Genomic DNA, 7,500 nt, shown 5'->3' with positions numbered 1-7,500 from the left:
GACTGTACCAGGGTTGACCATGACTGTAAACAGGTTGTACCAGGGTTGACTGTACAGGGTTGACTGTAAACAGGGTTGACCAGGGTTGACCATACAGGGTTGACTAAACAGGGTTACCAGGGTTGACTGTACAGGGTTGACTGTAAACAGGGTTGACCAGGGTTGACTGTAAACAGGGTTGACTGTAACAGGGTTGACTGTAAACATGACTATCACAGCCTGTGTAAACAGGGTTGACCATACAGGGTTGACTGTAACAGGGTTGACTGTACAGGGTTGACTGTGCAGCAGGGTTGACTGTAACAGGGACTTACCAGGGTTGACTGTACAGGGTTGACCTTACCAGGGTTGACTGTAAACAGGGTTGACTCACAGGGTTGACTGTACAACCAGGGTTGACTAAAACAGGGTTGACTGTCACAGGGTTGACTGCAGGGTTGACCGTAAACAGGGTTGACTGTAAACAGGGTTGACTGTAAAGGGTTGACTGTAACAGGGTTGACTGTAACAGGGTTGACTGTAACAGGGTTGACTGTAACAGGGTTGACTGTAACAGGGTTGACTGTAACAGGGTTGACTGTACCAGGGTTGACTGTACCAGGGTTGACTGTAACAGGGTTGACTGTGTCAGGGTTGACTGTACCAGGGTTGACTGTAACAGGGTTGACTGTAACAGGGTTTGACTGTAACAGGGTTGACTGTACCAGGGTTGACTGTACCAGGGTTGACTGTGTCAGGGTTGACTGTAATAGGGTTGACTGTACCAGGGTTGACTGTACCAGGGTTGACTGTGTCAGGGTTGACTGTAACAGGGTTGACTGTGTCAGGGTTGACTGTACCAGGGTTGACTGTAATAGGGTTGACTGTACCAGGGTTGACTGTACCAGGGTTGACTGTACCAGGGTTGACTGTGTCAGGGTTGACTGTAACAGGGTTGACTGTAACAGGGTTGACGATTTAATCTTAAATCAGCCATAAATACCCTTCTGACAGGTGGAATTGAAGCTTGATGTGCAACAGGGAGAGACACATTATGTGTTGTTGGTAGAACATGCCTAGCCTGTCTCTATACATTATGTGTTGTTGGTAGAACATGCCTAGCCTGTCTCTATACATTATGTGTTGTTGTTGGTAGAACATGCCTAGCCTGTCTCTATACATTATGTGTTGTTGGTAGAACATGCCTAGCCTGTCTCTATACATTATGTGTTGTTGTTGGTAGAACATGCCTAGCCTGTCTCTATACATTATGTGTTGTTGTTGGTAGAACATGCCTAGCCTGTCTCTATACATTATGTGTTGTTGGTAGAACATGCCTAGCCTGTCTCTATACATTATGTGTTGTTGGTAGAACATGCCTAGCCTGTCTCTATACATTATGTGTTGTTGGTAGAACATGCCTAGCCTGTCTCTATACATTATGTGTTGTTGGTAGAACATGCCTAGCCTGTCTCTATACATTATGCCTAGCCTGTTGTTGGTAGAACATGCCTAGCCTGTCTCTATACATTATGTGTTGTTGTTGTAGAACATGCCTAGCCTGTCTCTATACATTATGTGTTGTTGGTAGAACATGCCTAGCCTGTCTCTATACATTATGTGTTGTTGGTAGAACATGCCTAGCCTGTCTCTATACATTATGTGTTGTTGGTAGAACATGCCTAGCCTGTAGAACATGCCTAGCCTGTCTCTATACATTATGTGTTGTTGGTAGAACATGCCTAGCCTGTCTCTATACATTATGTGTTGTTGGTAGAACATGCCTAGCCTGTCTCTATACATTATGTGTTGTTGGTAGAACATGCCTAGCCTGTCTCTATACATTATGTGTTGTTGGTAGAACATGCCTAGCCTGTCTCTATACATTATGTGTTGTTAGTAGAACATGCCTAGCCTGTCTCTATACATTATGTGTTGTTGGTAGAACATGCCTAGCCTGTCTATCTACATTATGTGTTGTTGGTAGAACATGCCTAGCCTGTCTCTATACATTATGTGTTGTTGGTAGAACATGCCTAGCCTGTCTCTATACATTATGTGTTGTTGGTAGAACATGCCTAACCTGTCTCTATACATTATGTGTTGTTTGTAGAACATGCCTAGTCTGTCTATCTACATTATGTGTTGTTAGAGTACATGGTTAGTCACCTCTCTCTCTCTGTCCCAGGGTTCCTGGGTTAGAGTACATCGTTAGTCACCTCTCTGTCTCTCTGCCCCAGTGTTCCTGGGTTAGAGTACATGGTTAGTCACCTCTCTCTCTCTGTCCCAGGGTTCCTGGGTTAGAGTACATCGTTAGTCACCTCTCTGTCTCTCTGCCCCAGTGTTCCTGGGTTAGAGTACATGGTTAGTCACCTCTCTCTCTCTCTCTCTCTGTCCCAGTGTTCCTGGGTTAGAGTACATCGTTAGTCACCTCTCTGTCCCAGGGTTCCTGGGTTAGAGTACATGGTTAGTCACCTCTCTGTCCCAGTGTTCCTGGGTTAGAGTACATGGTTAGTCACCTCTCTGTCTCTCTGTCCCAGTGTTCCTGGGTTAGAGTACATGGTTAGTCACCTCTCTCTCTCTGCCCCAGTGTTCCTGGGTTAGAGTACATGGTTAGTCACCTCTCTCTCTCTCTCTCTGTCCCAGTGTTCCTGGGTTAGAGTACATCGTTAGTCACCTCTCTGTCTCTCTGCCCCAGTGTTCCTGACGTGGGTAAACTGTTCCAGCGTGCGCTGGGCCACCAGGATCCAGGACGTGTTCACAGTGGCCAAGCTGCTGGCTCTGGGACTCATCATAGCTGTGGGACTGGTGCAGATCTGCAGAGGTGAGGACACACACACACACACACTCATATGCAGGCAGGCACACACAGTTCCGTTGCCAAATCATTCTACATATCTTTAGTTATCAGTTTGACCTGGGTTAGAGTATCCTGTCTGGGAACGGGGTTCTGCTAGCGGGGCTCCAAATTCGAACAACAGAAATCTCTTAAATCGAATTTCTCAAACAAACAAGTATTAGGCACCATTTTAAAGATACTCTTCTTGTTAATCCAGTCACAATGTTTGATTTCAAAAATGCTTTACAGCGAAAGCTCCACAAACGATTATGTTAGGTCACCACCAAGTCAGAGAAAAACACAGCCATTTTTCCAGCCAAAGAGAGGAGTCACAAAAAGCACAAATAGAAATAAAATGTATCACTAACCTTTGATGATCTTCATCAGATGACACTCATAGGACTTCATGTTACACAATACATGTATGTTTAGTTCGATAAAGTTCGTATTTATATCCCAAAATTGCATTTTACATTGACGTGTTATGTTGAGTCGTTCCAAAACATGCGGTGATTTTGCAGAGAGCCACATCAATCTACAGAAATACTCATAATAAACATTGATTAAAGATTATTATACATGGAATTTTAGATCCACTTCTCCTTAATTCAACCGCTGTGTCAGATTTCAAAAAAACTTTACGGAAAAAGCAAACCATGCAATAATCTGAGCACAGCGCTCAGACAACAAAACAGCCAAAGAGATATCGACCATGTTGTGGAGTCAACATTAGTCAGAAATAGCATTATAAATATTCACTTACCTTTGATGATCTTCATCAGAATGCACTCCCAGGAATCCCAGTTCCACAATAAATGTTTGATTTGTTCGATAAAGTTGATCATTTATGTCCAAATAGCTACTTTTGTTGAGGTGTTTGGTAAACAAATACAAAAGCGCATCCAGCGGAAATGTCGGATGAAAAGTCCAAAACGTTATATTACTGGTCGTAGAAACATATCAAAATGAAGTATAGATTCAATCTTTAGGATGTTTTTACCATAAATCTTCAATAATGTCCCAACCGGAGAATTCTTTTGTCTGTAGAAAAGCAATGGAACGCGAGCTAACTCTCTCATGACCGCGTGTCACGAGACCGTGGCTCTCTGCCAGACACCTGACTCAATCCCCTCTCATTCCCCCCTCCTTCACAGTAGAAGCCTGAAACAAGGTTCTAAAGACTGTTGACATCTAGTGGAAGCCTTAGGAAGTGCAATATGACCCCTTAGACACTGTATATTGGATAGGCAATCACTTGAAAAACTACAAAAACACACAGAGGTCTGAGACACACGGACACACACACAGAGGCTGGAGACACACGGACCAACACACAGAGGTCTGAGACACACGGACAAACACACAGAGGTCTGAGACACACGGACAAACACACAGAGGTCTGAGACACACGGACAAACACACAGAGGTCTGAGACACACGGACAAACACACAGAGGTCTGAGACACACGGACAAACACACAGAGGTCTGAGACACACGGACACAGAGGTCTGAGACACACGGACAAACACACAGAGGTCTGAGACACACGGACCAACACACAGAGGTCTGAGACACACGGACAAACACACAGAGGTCTGAGACACAGGTCTGAGACGGACAAACACACAGAGGTCTGAGACACACGGACAAACACACAGAGGTCTGAGAGACGGAAACACACAGAGGGACGGACACAGACGGACACAGGTCTGAGACACACGGACCAACACACAGAGGTCTGAGACACACGGACCAACACACAGAGGTCTGAGACACACGGACACAACACACAGAGGTCTGAGACACACGGACCAACACACAGAGGTCTGAGACACACGGACCAACACACTGAGACACACGGACACAACACACAGAGGTCTGAGACACACGGACAAACACACGGACAAACACACAGAGGTCTGAGACACACGGACAAACACACAGAGGTCTGAGACACACGGACAAACACACAGAGGTCTGAGACACACGGACACAGAGGTCTGAGACACACGGACAAACACACAGAGGTCTGAGACACACGGACAAACACACAGAGGTCTGAGACACACGGACACAGAGGTCTGAGACACACGGACAAACACACAGAGGTCTGAGACACACGGACCAACACACAGAGGTCTGAGACACACGGACCAACACACAGAGGTCTGAGACACACGGACACACACACAGAGGTCTGAGACACACGGACAAACACACAGAGGTCTGAGACACACGGACAAACACACAGAGGTCTGAGACACACGGACCAACACACAGAGGTCTGAGACACACGGACCAACACACAGAGGTCTGAGACACACGGACAGACACACAGAGGTCTGAGACACACGGACAAACACACAGAGGTCTGAGACACACGGACAAACACACAGAGGTCTGAGACACACGGACCAACACACAGAGGTCTGAGACACACGGACAGACACACAGAGGTCTGAGACACACGGACAAACACACAGAGGTCTGAGACACACAGACATACACACAGAGGTCTGAGACACACGGACCAACACACAGAGGTCTGAGACACACGGACCAACACACACAGAGGCTGGAGACACACGGACCAACACACAGAGGTCTGAGACACACGGACACACACACAGAGGTCTGAGACACACGGACAAACACAGAGGTCTGAGACACACGGACAAACACACAGAGGTCTGAGACACACGGACAAACACACAGAGGTCTGAGACACACGGACAAACACACAGAGGTCTGAGACACACGGACACACACACAGAGGTCTGAGACACATGGACATACACACAGAGGTTGAACACCGATGTAATTTTATCTGATAAACTACAGTTAAACATTCTTGAAGCGGTCACTTTTAACCCCAAAAGTCTCAGTGTCACAAACAAGAGTCGCTTTTGTTCTCACTTGCCAGCTGTCCTTATAATTGTCTCTGAGTCACAGGATAAATGTGAGTTTCAACTGCTTCTTTAGGATGCTCCTCACCATACTGATTACAGTCATTACCTTCAGGTCACATGACAGGAGTGAGGAAATGAATAGCCTCTGCTGCCACCTGGTGGACGTGTCTAGACACTACCACAGATAGAATAACGAGCCAGATATTATAAATGTGAAGCTTTTTGTTGGCGTTTCCATTCACTACCAAATATGGTGATGAGAGGAAGCCCAGTGGCTGCTGGGAGATTAAACTCCTGGCCTTGTGGCTGCTGGGAGATTAAACTCCTGGCCTGGTGGCTGCTGGGAGATTAAACTCCTGGCCTTGTGGCTGCTGGGAGATTAAACTCCTGGCCTGTTGGCTGCTGGGAGATTCAACTCCTGGCCTGGTGGCTGCTGGGAGATTCAACTCCTGGCCTGGTGACTGCTGGGAGATTAAACTCCTGGCCTTGTGGCTGCTGGGAGATTAAACTCCTGGCCTGGTGGCTGCTGGGAGATTCAACTCCTGGCCTTGTGGCTGCTGGGAGATTCAACTCCTGTCCTGGTGGCTGCTGGGAGATTCAACTCCTGGCCTGGTGGCTGCTGGGAGATTCAACTCCTGGCCTGGTGGCTGCTGGGAGATTCAACTCCTGGCCTGGTGGCTGCTGGGAGATTCAACTCCTGGCTTTGTGGCTGCTGGGAGATTAAACTCCTGGCCTTGTGGCTGCTGGGAGATTAAACTCCTGGCTTTGTGGCTGCTGGGAGATTAAACTCCTGGCCTGGTGGCTGCTGGGAGATTAAACTCCTGGCCTGGTGGCTGCTGGGAGATGGGCAGATGGAGAGAGGCAGGCAGAGAGAGGCAGGCGGAGAGAGGGAGATGGAGAGAGGGAGATGGAGAGAGGCAGGCAGAGAGGCAGGCGGAGAGAGGGAGATGGAGAGAGGCAGATGGAGAGAGGCAGATGGAGAGAGGGAGATGGAGAGAGGCAGATGGAGAGAGGCAGATGGAGAGAGGCAGATGGAGAGAGGGAGATGGAGAGAGGCAGGCAGAGAGAGGGAGATGGAGAGAGGCAGGGAGAGAGAGGGAGATGGAGAGAGGCAGATGGAGAGAGACAGATGGAGAGAGACAGATGGAGAGAGGCAGATGGAGAGAGGCAGATGGAGAGAGACAGATGGAGAGAGACAGATGGAGAGAGACAGATGGAGAGAGACAGATGGAGAGAGGCAGATGGAGAGAGACAGATGGAGAGAGGCAGATGGAGAGAGACAGATGGAGAGAGACAGATGGAGAGAGACAGATGGAGAGAGAGGCAGATGGAGAGAGGCAGATGGAGAGAGACAGATGGAGAGAGGCAGATGGAGAGAGGCAGATCTTTCAAGCCACTTTTCAAACCACATTTATAATGGTTTGAAATCAGATACAGATCTGATTCCTGGCCGTGCGACTTCTATCTGAACGGTCAAATCTGATCTATTATCCCTCAAGTGATATTTAGATAGTTTTTGGCATATCTTGTCAGTTGCTAGTTACTCTGTTTACAGTTCAACAAGAACACATGGTAGCTAACTAGCTTGTTAATTAATTGTTTACGAACAAAGGAGTGAATGTGTGCTAGCAAACTAAACAGCTAGCTAGAGAGCTGCGGTTTGCCAACAAACAAAAAAGAAAGACAGTTTTTTGGAAAGTTCTTACACCGTGATTGTGATCATGCAAAGAATCCTGGGAAACGTCCGTGGCGGTGTTGTCACCTTAGCTTGG

General features: G+C 47.4%; 1 pseudogene; it reads left to right on the top strand.

Annotated features, from left to right (window-relative positions):
* LOC124035460 overlaps positions 1-7,500 on the top strand; it is a 77,646-nt pseudogene that overhangs the window by 41,245 nt on the left and 28,901 nt on the right.

This window comes from Oncorhynchus gorbuscha, linkage group LG05, assembly GCF_021184085.1.
Source record: "Oncorhynchus gorbuscha isolate QuinsamMale2020 ecotype Even-year linkage group LG05, OgorEven_v1.0, whole genome shotgun sequence".
Taxonomy (NCBI): domain Eukaryota; kingdom Metazoa; phylum Chordata; class Actinopteri; order Salmoniformes; family Salmonidae; genus Oncorhynchus; species Oncorhynchus gorbuscha.
The sequence above is the reverse complement of the archived record's forward strand: the minus strand, read 5'-3'. Positions and strand labels throughout refer to the sequence as shown.